Source organism: Neophocaena asiaeorientalis, unplaced genomic scaffold (genome assembly GCF_003031525.2).
Source record: "Neophocaena asiaeorientalis asiaeorientalis breed wild unplaced genomic scaffold, Neophocaena_asiaeorientalis_V1.1 scaffold10, whole genome shotgun sequence".
In the NCBI taxonomy this organism is placed as follows: Eukaryota; Metazoa; Chordata; class Mammalia; order Artiodactyla; family Phocoenidae; genus Neophocaena; species Neophocaena asiaeorientalis.
The window spans coordinates 4,909,274-4,926,627 of NW_020172817.1; positions in this window are offsets into that span (position 1 = coordinate 4,909,274).

Genomic DNA, 17,354 nt, shown 5'->3' on the forward strand with positions numbered 1-17,354 from the left:
TAACACTACTGCTACCGATTCAACACATTAGAAAAGGAAAACAGGGCTTCCCTGGTGGCGCAGTGGTTGAGAGTCCGCCTGCCGATGCAGGGGACACGGGTTCGTGCCCCGGTCCGGGAAGATCCCACATGCCGCGGAGCTGCTGGGCCCGTGAGCCATGGGCGCTGAGCCTGCGCATCCGGAGCCTGTGCTCCACAACGGGAAAGAAAGAATGAGAACAACAGTGGCATGAAAAACACCTTCAACAGGGTTAAGAAAATAGAGGTACTACGTAACAGAAAGAAATACCATTTTTGGTTTATTACTATATACACTATAGGTTAATTTAAAAATGATCACCTGCTATGTGTGAGATGCTGCAATTCACAATATTCAAAACCTTTATTTCAAAAAATATCCTAGTACAAATTATATTTCTAAAATGTAATTATTATTCAGGATGAAAACTATTTGAATCAAGGAGAGAGCAATAGCATTTCAGAGAAGGGAACCTTGAGATTCAGGAAGGACTCCATAGAGGAAGGGACATGGGGACATACCCTTGACACATGAATGGGACTTTAACCTGCACAGAAGGAGGGAAGTGGGTTTCAGACAGATTCTGAAGGTTCGTTTGGAGAAGAACGTGGACCCTCATTGGTGAGAGTGGGCGATGGGTGATATCCTTGCCCAAGGGGGAGGTTTGTAGGAAAGGGAAGGAAATGGCTTGAAGCCCTTTTCTTTCTTCACTGTTGCACATTTTTGGCCAGGACCTCCCCTCCCCTTCAAGTCTTGCTTTTCCCTATATATCAGAATAAAATTTTAATACTTAAACAAGAGTTTTGACCTGATTTTAATGAGATTGAATCTCAATAAGAGTTGAATGGAACTAATTAGAGAAAAATAAAGTCTGACAGACTGCTTACCACTTGGAAAACTTTCTACAGGACAAATTTTTGTGACTTAAAAATGTTCTCCATTTCATTAATTTCTTTTTTTTTAAAAAGGTCAAATGTAATTCCCCAATGAGGATGACAGGTGGGAGGAAAATCACCTTCACCTGTAGTTCTTATATTTGTAATTGCCTCACATTTTCTCTTAGGAGATGGCTGTTTTCGGCTTTGTGTATTTTCTGGATTAGAAAAGGAATAGATTTTCTCCTATTAGTCTACAGCACTCAGTGAATTAACACCTTCAATTTTTGTGTTTCTGTGCTTTGTTATTATAATGTATTAAGCAATTGGGCACACCATGTTTTCTTCCTTGTGTTTGGCTGAAAAACCCACTCGCTGAACGATTCTGTGGTCTGCCTCATTCATCTGGTTGATGGTGTGATCCTGGTTTGTTTCAAAATGTTGCTCAGAATGGCAAGAGAATCGGTGATGATGTGCAAGAGAGGGCGTGAGATTTGGTTGAGAGGTGATCTTCCTTTAGGCTTGAGGTTAAGAAAGGAGGGAAACTGAAGCAGAGGGGGAGGTTAAGAGAGAATGAGGAAGACCCAGATGTAGAAGGTGGGATAGGCCTCCCTCAGGAAATGGCAGTGATACGAATGCTGGGGTGGTTTCATGGGGAACAGGGAGGCACTGTCTTCCTTCTAGAATTTTCTCTTGGAGCAGATTCACATGTTAACCCTTTGCTTTGGTAAAGGGGGAGGAAATGGAAAAGCAGAAAGTATTTTCTCCTGGCCTGCTCTAGCTCACTTTCAGAACACTTAAATGCAAGAACATATTTTCCTTTATCTTGTGAAAGGAAAATGGTACAGAATTTTTTAGCTTTTTAATTTTTCCTTTTTTTTTTTTTTTTTTGGAGACCGGGGCACGAACCCATGTCCCCTGCATCGGCAGGCGGACTCTCAACCACTGCGCCACCAGGGAAGCCCCTCCCTTTAGTTTTTAAGTGTACTCTTGCTCCTACTTTAATTAAGTGATTTAGACTAATTTCAAAACTGCGTTTTTGTTTTATTTTAAAATTTTTGGCCTCACTGTGCGGCTTGCAGGATCTTAGTTCCCCAACCAGGGTTTGAACCCGGGCCCCTGGCAATGAAAGCTCAGAGCCCTGACCACCGGACCTCCAGAGAATTCCCTCAAAACTGAGTTTTATGAAAAGTTCTTATCTTTTAAACCTTATTGTGTATTAAGGGTATATTTTACACACATCGACTTGATATCGCAGCCTGGATTCCAATATACCTTGATAGGTTCTTATAATTTAGTGCTTTATTATTGACTAATTGTGGTTTTTTCACCTTTGCTAGATTATAAACTCTTTATATCTTATACTTGAATAACATTATGTTGGGTGTATCAGAGAAGCTCAATAAATATAATGGTGGTTGACTTTGAGGAGATTAATGAGCTATACTAAAACATTTTCTTAAAATATATAACACTTTTACTTAAATCACACCTAAAATATGGAAATAGGGAAGGAATTATACAACCAGGTTTTATCCTTAGCGTTTTTCTTTGCATCTCTTGTTACTTTTAAACAAGAACTTTCCCATATTTTTGATGATGTAATGTTTGAAAGTTAAAACAATACAAAGAAAGTAATTGTTCAGATTAATTTCATGTCAAACACTAAATCACCAGGTAAGGGCTACATTTTCAAAAACATTGCCTTATCCTGGCCTTCACATTTTCGTACCTGGTACATTTATGTCCCCGTAATAATGGAATTAATCAATGGAATTTTATTTATGTAATTAATTGTACCATTTTACGTGGATATTTGAATCTACCTGGGAGCTGCCTTTGAGTACAAGACCCAACGTCAACTGTTTTCGGTGGAAGAGTTAGTAACAGATAGAAAAACCAGGGAGCTGACAATTAAGTAGCAGGAACGAGATGTTGCATTATAAAGCATGGTTAAGTGTACTTATGATAGGAAACGCATAATAATATTAATATTAATTGGGTGTCCTTTCATCCCCACTCTGTCAGGAAAGTTGTGATGCTGGTTTTGTAAGTCGTAAGCATGAAAACTCATCCTAAAACAGTTTAGAAAGAACGTTTGGGATGCACAGCGTTTATATAACTTAGTTTTGTTAGCAATAAAATGAATTTATTCTTTATGTATGCAGTAATGGAGTTTATGTTTCCTCTCTGAAATGATATTTTCACACTTTTGCTGTCGAAGGAAATGGCAGTGTTTGAGATTTGCCTTGTGAAACCTATAGGCAGTAATGACATTTATTACAAATTATGTTACGGTCTTTAAGAAAGGTGAAGGCTAGAACATATGAACAGGTAAATAAACTGGGTTATTTTTGTCTTCATTGGCAAAAGAAATTTTGCTCTCTTGGTAGCAGAGTAACTTATTTGTTACTGTAGGTTGTTTGGGGTTTAAAGACCTAATTAGCTCCTGAATGAGGTTATAAATGGGACTGTTCATTCACTTAATGAGCAGTGCAAAGATCCAGAAATACAGCTGTGATGCAGACAGATCCATCCTTGACCTCTTAGAGTTTGCAGTGGTATTGGTGGAGGTCAGAGGTCACCAAAAGCAAAGCATCTGAGCCTCCCCTGGAACTCAGACCTTCTATCAGCTGCTTTCTTTCTGAAGCGATCATTCTTGGCTCTGACTGGACACATCTTCCTTTGATGTCTCCCCAAGTTTACCCTTAAGCTTTTCAAAGAGAGACAAAACATTCTTTCGAGAAATTACTGCTTGGTTCCAGATACATGGATTTTCTGTACCTGATCACGTTCTTGTAATCAAAAGTTTTTCTGCCTCACGAATCAATGTGTCTCATTTTACTGCCAGACACCTTGACATAGATATGAGTGCTAACCACTGGTGTTTATAAATATGTCTTGGTTATTTTCATGGGTTTGTATTTATGATAAATATCATATTAAATGAGGGTTTGCAAAGTCAAGCTATCATACATTGGGAAGTTCCCCGTGATGGTGGCTAATTAATGTGCCTCCGACGGGGTTATATTAGAAGCCCTGGGAGGTATTCTTCTTTATTGCTTTTAGAAGATGTATCTTGAGTGAATCCACTAATCATCTCTAATGTTAGGGTTTGATTTTTACACTGAATGACATTTGACTTCATTCTCTAAAGGAAAGGAACACGATTTTGAAATTACCATTTCATGACATTTTAGCACAAGAGAAAAGAAAGAGGAGCCAGATGCAGGATTAAGTAAGAATTTTGATGTTTGCTGGTGAACCTGATTCTCTACTTTTTTCTTTCCCTGTTTAACAAAACAAGCACAACTGTGATAACAGCAGATAGCCCTTAAAATGGTCCTCCAGTGCACCCTGGGCCCCTGATCCTCATTCTGCAGCTGTAGTCTTGGCTTCCTGGAGGGTTGTCTGTGTCTGTTGGCGAGAGTCAGTGAGAGCAGGCGGATAGCGCTGAGGGACTTCTCAGTATTATTCACTGGTTCCCTATGTCTTCAGTACCAGAGGTCAGATCTGGGGATGGGCAGTGACTTATGTAATGAAATATAGTTTTCCCCTAAATAAATACTGGATAAACTAAATCAGAACCAAAAAAGATGGAATACGAGTTGAAGTTTCTGTTTTTCTTTTTTCACTGTCGTGGCCTCTCCCGCTGCGGAGCACAGGCTCCGGACGCGCAGGCTCAGCGGCCATGGCTCACGTGCCCAGCCGCTCCGCGGCATGTGGGATCTTCCCGGACCGGGGCACGAACCTGTGTCCCCTGCATCGACAGGCGGACTCTCAACCACTGCGCCACCAGGGAAGCCCTGTGTTGTTTTATATTCAGGAAAATGATCATGCCTTGGTGCCTTAGAAAGCCCATGTGTGAAACAATAGCAGCTAAAAGGTAACATAAAGGTAAAGATCTGTCTGCTGCTTTTATAAAGCAAGAACTATCACATTAATAAGGACTCGCTTTATATCTCTCTAATTAATACTGGTCTTATATTTGTTTGAACCTTGGATTTCGGAAAAAACATGTAATTAAGGCATAGGATCATTCCCAAGCTGTTGCTTATCCTTTAGATTATAACTACAAACAAGATTCTACTTAAAGAAATATTATTTTTCTCAGTTGTGTGTGAAATAATGCTAAAATTTTGGTCTTAAAGAGCGAGTGGGATAACTGATCTGGAAAGGATTAATATGAAAAATTATAACCATGCTAAGCAGCCAACCCAAAAGCAGGATACTGACTGGACTTATCACCATGAACTCCGAGATTTGCAGCCGAAATTTTTTTTTTTTTTTTTTTTTTGCTGTACGCGGGCCTCTCCCTGTTGTGGCCTCTCCCGTTGCGGAGCACAGGCTCCGGACGCGCAGGCTCAGCAGCCATGGCTCACGGGCCCAGCCGCTCCGCGACATGTGGGATCTTCCCGGACTGGGGCACGAAACCGCGTCCTCTGCATCGGCAGGCGGACTCTCAACCACTACGCCACCAGGGAAGATCCTGCAGCCAAAATTTGATTTCCATATCTTCATTCGGAGCCCCTGAGCCTGTGTTTTGGTTTGGGAGGAGAATATTATAAAGCATTACAGCTTTATTGTTTTATTTTTTTAAATTTTTATTGAAATGTTGATTAACAATGTTGTGTTAGTTTCAGGTGTACAGCAAAGTGATTCGGTCGTACCTATACATCTCTATCTATTCTTTTTTAGATTCTTTTCCGTTATAGGTTATTATAAGATATTGAGTATAGTTCCCTGTGCTGTACAGTAGGTCCTTGTTGGTTATCTGTTTTATATATAGTAGTGTGTGTATTTTAATCCCAAACTCCTAATTTATCCCTCCTCTCCTTCCCCCTTTGGTAACCATAAGTTTGTTTTCTGTGTGAGTCTATTTCCAGTTCATCTGTATCATTTTTTTAGATTCCACATATTAGCGATATCATATGATATTTGTCTTTCTCAGTCTGACTTACTTCACTTCGTATGATAAGCTTTAGGTCCGTCTATATTGCTGCAAATGGTATTATTTCATTCTTTTTTTATGGCTCAGTAATTCCATTGAAAGTACTATAGCTTTATACAAAAAGAACAAGTGTCATGGTCCAGGGGATGTCATTTGTTCAAAATTGGGCATCTAGAATGGGAAACAATTCCTGTGGGGAAAACAATAATATCAAAGATGTTACAGCACTGTACCGTTAAAGTGATCAGCCTCATTTCGGATGATTCCAATGATATCATAATTTTTTCAATGTTTTGTATGCCACGTTGTAAGATTGTATGTGTAAAATTCATGTTAAAATAATGTTTCGGTTACTTTAAGATGCTGTGTGCTTGGGATCCAAGTGGCAGAGATCACTCACTTAGTTCATGCATCTTGCTTAGAGCTGGACAGTACTTGTAAGATTATCTGGCCACCTACCGTATATTGTTCACGGGGAAAATGGGGCCAGTATGGCTGGTGCTTTATCAACATCACACAACCACCTAGTATGTGGGAGTCAAGATCAAAAGCATGGCTTCCCAAAGCCAGGACAACACTGTTTCTATGAATATGTTCAAGTGTCACCAGGGGGAAGACAGGAAGTCAGAAGGTTGTTCCTGAGCTTTTCTTGATATGTATATACCCCTCTCCCAGTGCCAAAAATTCCTAATTCTTACACTTTCTGCTTGAAAGGTATTATACAAAATAACACCTGGAATGTGCTTTTAGCATCGATCATCTCTCTTCCTTCAGTGTATACCTGCAGAACTTGGATGTTCTGTTTACTGTATGCTTTACTCTAAATGCATCAGCTTTCTGTATCATCCTCTGGGATTTCACCTGTGTTTCCTCCTTCCTCTCTTGAATTTTGGCAGATGAGGCTTTCAGAAAACTTACGTATCTTTTTTTGCTTTTGCTGTGCAATTTCAACTCATGGAAGCGGTGGCAAAACCAACAAACCACACCACTTAATTTAAGCCCTCAAAATTTTTTTTTGAGAGGAAGCAGCTGAAATAATTATTGAATTCGTATATGATTGGCTCTTGTATTCTCTTTTAATTATGAGTTTTTCCTTTCTATTATGAATTTAGAAATAAAGAAAAAGGTGCTGGTTGTTTTTGGTCTTTCATATACTGACCTTCACGTTTTCAAGATGAAAAGACCGATAGGAAGAGCAAAGAACCAGAGCTTTATTTCCATTTCTTTAGTCATCTCATCTTCAACATGCACGCTTTCTCTAAATTCCCCCATTCCTGTTGAGTTATTATGACTCTTCACTTTACCAAGCTTGATCAAATGGAATCACCTTGGACAAATGTCTACTTCCCCCATTACCAATTGTCAAGTTCCATTTCTCTGTTCCTTCCCACTCCTTCAACCAGGATTTCTATATAGGAGTAGCTCAGGGGTGGCAAAATAGTGGATGGGATAAGAGGACTTGCCTTTTTTTATTTACTTGTTTGTTTTTGAGTGGCTTGGGTGACCACTGCCTCCGCCCCTCTGTCAAATCCTTTATTTCCTCGTGCCTAGGATTCTGACTTCAATCTTTCTTTACTCCCATCCTTCAGCATAATCTTCCTAATCAAGACTTTCATCAGCTTATTCTTCAATGACTCCCTAATGCCAGCAAAGGCCAGTGCCATAGGTTGACACCCGCAGTTCAGCCTCCACATACCTTTCAGAGATTAATCACTCATGTTTCCTCATAACTGCAGCACGGGAAAGGCTTTCTTTTGAACTCCAACCTCTGTGCTTTGCTGGTGATATTTTCCCCATATGTTATGCCCTACCTCTTCCTATTTGAATCTTACTGTCCTTCAGAGCTTGACTTAAATCCCTTTACCAAGAAGTTTTCTTTGATCATTAGATATCATAAAACTGTATGTCATCTGATCTAAGCCATTATCAGATAAAAGATGCACCACTGTTTCCTTCACCACTAAGAAAAATAACTGTCGGTTAATCTAGGATGCACTGCTTTCTTAGAACTTTATTTATTTTAATCGAAAAAAGCTCTTTCAGACTTAATTAAACATAGATTTAAAAAAAATTGTGTCACCCTCGTGCATCCATACAAAAATAGGTGCAATGAATAGGTTAAGAAATTTCTAAAACTTCTTCACGTTCAGGGTCTGACTCTCCCGGGATTTTCTTTCCGTCTACTGTCATTCATTCTGTAAATTGTGATGCTGGTGTTTTCTTGATCTTCCCAGAAGGTGTCAGTGGAAGATTTTCAGAAAACAACCAGGACACACATTCCTCCCTCAAATGGATCTTCAGTAGTTTGTTGACTGTGATACTGAGGTGCTGCAGTTGGCCTTGTCATGCTGTCCGGAGTGCCACTGAGTCTATGCAAACTCTGGCAATGACAACTATGTCATGATTGCTGTTGACCAACAGTTATAAGGGTGCATAGCAGGTGCACCCAATTTCAATATGGTAAAAAGTGCAAAAAATGTGCAACTCTGAATGGGTGAAATATGGTACTTTCTCATCCCACTGAACTCATTTACCATTTTTATATGCTGCCCCTGTATCATTGTTTACAAAGCCATTAAACTGATGAATGTGTTTAATTCTGCTGGGCGTCGGTAGGACATTTAGAAGTAGAAACCTATGAAAAATGTGTAGATGGTAACCAATAAAACCTGGATTTACTCTTTCTCTTAGGACATATTGGGAAATCAAGAGCAAAATTTCCAGATAGCTCTAGATTGGGTTAGGTTAAATTCCTTGGGAGTTCGTACCCTACATTGGTATTGTCACTAATTGTAGTCATAACTGTTTCGCAAATAAAAAATATAGTCATATTTTTCATGTACCTGTGAGGATCCAGGAGTTTTACATATATTTAAATCATCACAAGTCTGTTAGGCAGGTGGCTTTATTTCTAATGTACCATTTGGGAAACAAAAGCTCTGATGTCATAGAGCTAAAAGAGGACAGAGCTGGGATTTAAATCCAGGTGTGTCTGACCCCAGTGCTTGCAATTGTTTATTATACCACATGGCCTAGGTTGTACATATAGGGCTGCAAGGCCCAAGGCAGGTAACTCTTCGTAGTTTAGGGATGAGTGCAGGAAATTTCACACTTTGGAATGTAAGCATAAAATGGCAATAATTCAAAACACAGATCCGAGTGAAGCTTGTCCCCAATTTTCTTTTTTTTATGGCACTTTCCACAATTTGTAATCATATTTTATTTATAATTATGTATGCATTTATATTTATTTATTTTATATCTCCCCCCAGTGAAGACAGGAACATTGGCTTTTCATTGGTTCTGAGATGTACATTTTTCACATTTTAACATCTGTGAATTCAGAATGCAGCTTAAAATTGAGGTTGTATTTAAGGGTAATTGACAGCATTTGATTTTTTTCTCTTTGAGTGTTCTATAAAATAATTATGCATCTTACAATTAATACTTTTTAGTGCTTGACTCAGTGTGTGTTTTGGTTCGCTTAGTATGTAGTACAGTGCCTGGCCCCATAAAAGGTACTCACATTTGTTGAATGAATGAATGAGTGAATGAATGAAAGTGAAACTTTAAACTTTGCCTGAAGGTACTTGAATTTCTGGATGAAGTCTCCTGCCTACATGAGGCCCATTGTCCGCTCTTGTTTTCTCGTTATGTCTGACTTAAGATTTGGGAATGACCGGTAGTCTCAGTCTGAAACAGTGCATCAGCCACAAAGATAGGGCTGGAGGTCGACCTCAGTTTAAAAGTTCCTGTAGGAGGAGTCTTGCCCGCTGAAGCTGTTGCCTGGTGGAAACTGCTCATAGGAAAACCCTCTTGGGTCTGCGTCTGAGCATTGTTTGATGACTCTTCTCCAATGACCAGAAACCAATTTTATTGCAGGCTGGCAATTAAGGGCAGGTGGTCAGATGCAGATTCAGGCTTGTGCTTTGCTTTGTTTGAGCTGCTTAATGACAATTCTCAGCGAGCTTCCTTTACTCAAGGGGATTCCTTAAGCTACCTACTGCCTCTGCCTTGCCCACTTGGAGGCTGAAATTCAGCCACAGAGGTTGAAGGCTTTGCAGCCATGGTGATGCCTGACAGACACGGAACGAATGCCATCAGCCATCTGTGGAAGTCTTCCCAGGAAGTTACTCTTCCCAAGAGAGAAGGTTGTAAATGGGCTGCTGATGAAATGAGGATGGTGCCTAAAATACCATTAAGGAAGCTCCAGTTTCAATGTAACTAATGAAAGAGGATGGATGATATAATGAATTGTGACCTCTGTCCTGAGGTCATGTGTGGACACAGGATTCTTGGGACTGATACTTAGATGCTGAGCAAGGAGGATGAGAAAATTCTGTGATTTGCTGGTGACCTTTCAACACCGCACAGAGGAGAATGACTACTAGTCTAGATACTGTCTTCATTCATCATTAGAACAAAAAACAGCTGCTTACTAATACCCAGAGGCTGATTTAAAAAGTATTCCATAAACAAACTCTAACTTCCTGTGCTCTAGCGCTTTGTTTACCAAACAGTATTTAGGTCTAAATGCTATCTCTCTGTTAACTCTACATATGGAGGCCACGCCCTAATACTGGCTGTTGAGCAGGTGAATTTCCCAAGTTCAGGTGCCAAATTAGCATCCAAATTAGTGGTAGTGTCAGTACCAGATTAGCATCGTGGCTTTCAAATCAGTCTCTTGTGAGGTTAATTAGCAGGATATTGGTGGGATGGGTTCCCTATTTCCTGTTTTATCCTTGGATGACCTGATTGGATTTGAGTTCCTGAAACTTGAACTTCAAGGACTAAATCCTGGATTCAACATGCCCAACCTTACACGTCCTGCCTTTTATTCATCTTTTTTTTTTTTTTGTGGCCTCTCCCGCTGCGGAGCACAGGCTCCGCGGCCATGGCTCACAGACCCAGCCGCTCCACGGCATGTGGGATCTTCCCGGACCAGGGCGCGAACCCGTGTCCCCTGCATCAGCAGGCAGACTCTCAACCACTGTGCCACCAGGGAAGCCCTATTCATCTTTTTTTAAAAAAAATTTTTATTTATTTATTTATTTATTATCTTCGGCTGTGTTGGGTCTTTGTTGCTGCGCATGGGGTTTCTCTAGTTGCGGCGAGCAGGGGCTACTCATCGTTGCTGTGCACGGGCTTCTCATTGTGGCGGCTTCTTTCGTTGTGGAGCACGGGCTCTAGGTGCGTGGGCTTCATTAGTTGCGGCACGCAGGCTCAGTAGTTGTGGCTCACGGGCTCTAGAGCGCAGGCTCAGTAGTTGTGGTGCACAGGCTTAGTTGCTCCGCGGCATGTGGGATCTTCCTGGACCAGGGCTCAAACCCGTGTCCCCTGCATTGGCAGGCGGATTCTTAACTACTGTGCCACAGGGAAGCCCCTTTTATTCATCTTGATGAGATAAATCACACAGACTAGATCTCTCAAATCACACTGCCTATGATTTCCCATCATATCTTTACAGCAAGGATGATCAAGATGTTTAATCACAAAGAATAAATTACCTTGGTTTATTTGTATGTACAACTGTGTGAGCGCAAGTAATCTATGGACATCATTTTCTATTTGCATGTGAAATAGGCTGCTTGTTCTTTATGGGGAGAAAATGGCTCATTTGGGTTACAATCCGCCTATCTGATGGTCACAGCCACAGTGCTGGTAGTTAACCAGACAGTTGTCTAGACAAAGACAGACTGAATTTATTGTACAACTTATTCAGAGCTGCGGCTTCTCTGCTTTCAATTTTGATACGGTTTAAAGTTACTCACTGTTCAAAGAAATGATTCAAATATCTCTGTTGACTCCAAGTTTACTGTTGGGCAGTGTATAGAATTAAATGAACATCAGAGGCTGTGTTGCAACCCAGCAGTTCAAATGCTTTGATTGGTTGATAAGCATGAATGAGAGGCACAGTTAAACTGTATAGCAGGTGAAGGTATTACCCTAACAACACAAGGCTTTGGAACAGAGGAGAGGGCAAAGGGGAGCGACTGTAGAAGGAAAACAAGGAGAGTATAGGTGCGCTTTTAATTTTTATTCCGTGTATATGGTGACTAATACCTTCAAATTAGACACGTGAACGTGAACTTCTGGTCCTCCAAGGGACTTTTCATGTGAAAGCCTGTTGGATGATGAGTAGGGCTCCCAGGAGTTAGAAATCATTCTGGAAGAGTCCATAAGCTGAGCAGATTGCTGTGATGTTTAGGATCGGTAGGAGACAGTTCTGGAAGCAGAGCGTCACCTGGGTTTTAACGGTAAGGAGTTGCTGTTTGTAAGCTTGCACGTGTGTCTTAGATCATCATCTCTCGCACCTGTGCGCAAAAAACCTTAAAAAATTTCAAAGTTATATTCATGTGAATTTGTGAGCAACACTTTGTCTACTAATTTTTGGATAGCCCATAAGGCTATATGTTGATATTTCAAATTAAAAATAGGGGAGTGCATCTTTAGGCTTCTCTGCACGTTGCCACATAAACGAGAACTTCTTGTAGAAAGACAGGCTTCAGCTTTTGAGATGATGCTTGCCTGATGGAAAAAAACCCCATTCAGAGTGCTTTGGTGACTGCATTCTCCCAGACCTGTAAGCTTTTGTTGGTGATGAGAAATAATTAAGGCAGATTCTAGGCTGCAAGTTTTCTAAGCGCTTTGAAATGACACCCCTCTCCGCCTTCTAAAGGCCCAGAAATGTGGTCACAGATCATGAGATGCAAGGATGTGCCTTTGGAGTCACATTGAAGAATGAGCTTCCGTAGCCTAGGACTCAGCAGCCGCTTTTGATTACGCAGGTGCGTAAAGAGATGTTTGGAGCCTCTTCCACGGCTGACTAATGTCAGAAGAAAATGGAGGGTTCTCCGGAACTCTGTTCTCTGCTTTGAGGCATGCTTCCTCAGGGCTTGATCGCTGTATCTTTTTTTTTTTTTTTCTTGCGGTACGCGGGCATCTCACTGTGTGGCCTCTCCCGTTGCGGAGCACAGGCTCCGCACGCGCAGGCTCAGCGGCCATGGCTCACGGGCCCAGCCGCTCCGCGGCGTGTGGGATCTTCCCGGACGGGGGCACGAACCCGTGTCCCCTGCATCGACAGGCGGACTCTCAACCACTGCGCCACCAGGGAAGCCCAATCACTGTATCTTTTATGCGTCCCCAGCAGCCAGATGATTCTGGCCAGTCTTGCAGCCTGCTTTTCCACCACAAGACACAGGGATGCTGTCTCTGCATTTCCTAAGCACTCTGCCACCAGCCATCCTCCACTTCCCCTCGCCCCACCATTCTGACGCATCCTTCCCAAGGTCAACATCTTCCAGCCAAGCCCTTGAACTTGTTTGGCTGCAAACGCTTATTCCTTAAGACCGAATGCAAGTGTCGCCTCCTCCGAGAAGCCTCCCTGACACTTTGAGGAGGCGGCGGGGTCTCAGCGCTTTGCTCCTCTGGCTGCTAGAGCCCTCGTCACATCACTGCAGTGAAATGACATTTGTCTACTTGTGATTCCCTGGAGGAAAGGGATGATGCTTCCTTCGTTTTTAAACAGCCTTCTGGTAACACAGAATCTGGTACTAAATACACCTTAATTTATGCTTGTGCAATCAGTTGGATGAATTAAACTCTTCACATGTCTGAATGTGTTTCCAATTCTTCATTTCACTTTTCCATGCTTCAATACCAAGTCTAAAAAATTAAAATTGCTGATAAAATCTCAAGTATAATTAATGAATTAGATTCTTTTTTGGCACGAATGACCTTCTGGGAATATGTTTTTTGGAAGTTTCTATATATTTAGGATGCTGGCTCTGTTCACCCCCATGATGTATGATGTTAACAGAATTACCTTAATACTGTTGCAGTGTATTATGTAAATAATTACACATATTTTTGTTTAGTGCATTGATTTGACAATTTATTAAATTGTAACTTTGTCATCTAACATAATCAATGAGAAAGAATCCAAAACCACTTAACATACAAACTATAAATCTCTCTCTATTTAACCTTAGTCTGGAAATATTACTGTAATGATGCCATATTATAATTAGGTTATTGTAATATAATAATTGTCTGTATTCAGTATACACAGCCAAATAAACCATAAGCTCTCTGGGTTTAGAAAAGTCAAGCCATATATCCTTTTTGTTGTGTAATAAACACAAATGCTTTTCAATGAAAAAGCTCGAAATAATTCCATATATATTGACTCACTTATGTACAAAAGTATGGCTCAGATACGATGTCTGCCTTCTTTTTTGCTTTTCTCTTTGATGAAGAGAGCTCAGTACCAACTTCCAAGCATACAATGGACATGAATTCCAGACTTACGGATTTTGTTTTTCTTTCTTTCCCTAAAATTAAACTGAAATATGTAATTTTGCTGGTTGACTTTGTTGACCTTTAGAAAAAACACACTTGAAAGATTTATGACAGTCCTCTTGACCTAAATTCCCCTAATTGCAAAGCTAGTTTTGAAATGGAGACCCGTTTTCTCCCTGCTGCTGGAATGTATATCGTTCATGTTTCCACTGATGTATTGATGCTAGGGAATACCGTTGCTCCTTGAATTTCAGATTGCTAGGTTTCTCTGAACAGTGATTCTCGCAGTGGGGCTAGAGACTGGCGGGGGGGAGAGGGCAGCTCCTTTCCCTACTGAGAAGCTCCCCCGGGAGGGGCGAGGGCAGCTCCTTTCCCTACTGAGAAGCTCCCCAGGGAGGGGCCATTGTTGCCCTGTGGGTGCACAGTGGAAGACAGGACAAGGAAAGACCCTTTGCTCTCAGATATGTTTTGAAAGCTGAAAGGATGTCAGTGTTGTTATTCTTTGGCAAAATAGTCAAACCGGTTTCAGAATCCTCTTAATCAGGCCCAGACCTGTTTGGCCCTGTGAACACATTTCACATGCACAGATCAAAACAACTTCCCTGGAGCGTTGGGAGGTGAATGGCTCTAGGATGTAGCTGTGGGGAGGGGACAGGTGCTGCTTTTTAGTGCCCAGGTGAGGGCTTCTGAACCTGAAGGCGTCAATGCCCCATGGGGCCACCTCGTACTTACACCATAGCCAGACCCCTGGAGGATGTGACTCTAGGTGCAGATCCATCCATTCCGCTAGTATCTGTTGAACGCCTACTTTGTACCAGGTGCTGTGCTTCACAGGACAGTGGGGAAGAGCACGTCTGGGCCTCGTGGGGTTGAGCTGAAACTCGTCCTTCCTGTCAACTTTTGCACGACTCTAGTAACAAGAAACAGAAAAGGTCTAGAGTTGCAGGGATCCCAGATTTATGCCCTTGGACTTTATTGAATTCCTACTTCAAGTGAGAACCCGGTAGCACTAGTCAATCATGATCAAGTCATAAAATGCTTTCCGTTGGAGCAGTGTTCTCAGGCTGGGCTGCCACGATAGTCGCCAGGGGAACTTTTGAGAAACACCAATGCCAGGTCCCCATGCCGGGCAAGAGGGGTCAGAGTTTCTTGGGAGGCAAAGGAATCAGCATTTCAAAGTTCCCAGGTGATTGTGATGAGTATCAGCTGTAAGCACTCTGGTTCATTGTGATAAACAAGGGAGGTTTTGGAATTTCACCCCTGTGCCATATATAATGTGAATGATGACGTTATATACGTACTTTTTAGCAAATGAGCGAAAACCACTTGAATTATGTGGCCTCTGCTGCCAGAGGGGACTCTTGGAATTCTACAAGAATTTACTCCTGGTTTTAGAGTAAAACCAGTGTAGGATTGGGGGAAGATAGAATATATGGCCATGTGAAGGCCCACTAAGTCTGGATCAGGTCCAGATATGTGGGGTGTAGAAAATGGGCTCTAAGTTAGAGTTTGGATAGTGTAATATTGGGGGGAGAGGAGGTTGTGGTGAATGGGATACCCCTTTAGCAGGGTTTGGGTCTGCTTGGGTGAAAAATCCACATATAGTGAAAGGTAAAGAGGGGTCTTTTATTTGCTTGGAAAGAATGACCGATAAGGGAGTTCGTAAATGGGGAGATTTAGGGGCCCTGAAAACTCCAGCAAAAATAGACAAGGTTCCAGAGCTTACTGTCAGCACAAAAGAAAATTGATGGAACCCTCTCCGTTTAAGTGCTAGGCTCTTTGTGAGCGAAGCAGAGTGCCGTTCTTGTTAAATAAAAGAGGGCTTCACTGTAGCACCTGCTGTGAGTGGATTAGCCAGCGTGGAGTGTCTTCCCTTCCAGGCACCACTTTGCTCAAGTGCTCTTCGTGTGGGAAGGAGGTCTGGTGCTTCCTCTGCAGCTGTGGCCCTTCACCTGGAGAAATGAAACACAAGGCAAGTTAAGACGTGAAAAGTACAGTTAGGAGTTGAGAGTGGCTAAACTGTGGTTCTTCCAGCCAATTAACGAGCGGGTTTGGACGGTCCAGGAAGCATCACGGAGGAGCCTCTCCCAGAGAGGAAACGGGGCCCTGTGGGTTAAAGTGAAAAATGCTGGAAGCCAAAAAGGGAGGCTTTTCTTTGTTTGAAGACATGGAAATTGGGTTAACTTTGTGGAGAGGGCTCTTTCATTTGGAGAAATGAGTAGAAGTACTTCCCTCAGTTTCTGTAATTCAGCACATTTAAATGGGACGTAGGCTAAGCGAGGTTAGTTATATTTGCTGTGAATTGAGGGAGAGCCATAATCCATACTAATGGTGGAATTTCGTGCAGTGGTTTATGCTGAAGCCATAACAGCATGGAAGACCCAGGAGCTTGTTGACTGAATTCTGCACCTGCAATCATGGAGGCACACAGAGCTAGAATAATTTGCACCAGGCCTTAATTACTTGAGAGTGACTTGTAAATGATAAACTTGGTTAATCGTCCCTGGATTAGATATCAGTTGAGGTTTTACTATGTGCCAGGCGCTGTTCTGGGCTCTGGAGATATTGCAAAAATCAAAATAGAAAATATCCCTCCCTGTGGAGCTGATACTCTTGTAGGAATGATGAGATTCAGGTCATATTTATTTTATTTTACCCCTCAGGAGACGAGAAGGATCGGGTTATATATATAGCAGACAAGTGAGTTAAACTAGCCTGGGCCATTAGGTTATCTCTCTTAAAAAAAGAAAAAGAAGGACATCTTTTACCGATAGCCAGGCATTTTAGCTAGGCCTACACTTGGAGTAATTTTCCCTCTGCTCATGGATTTTCCCTGATTCATCCGCAGCTGGGGAAGATGGAATAAAGTGAAACTAACTGGCCTAAAATGATCAAACCCACGTCCTTGGCCTCTTTGGCACTGTTTCATCAGGTGATTAATCATCTCTGACCTTGCGATTGATACTGAGAGCCAAAGTGAAATCTGTCTCAGAGGTATTTACTTTGGTGATTTAAGATAAGGAGTTTCAATTGTAATTTGTAGACTCCACATTATTTACAGTGATCTCCGGTGGGGATTTAAGTCTACATTATACTCTCCCCTGCTATGTTTGTTACATTGCTATAAGCACACATACGCATAAGAGAACAAAACACCCAAATAAAAAAACGGAAATAAATTCACTCAAAAATAGGCGACAGACTGACAT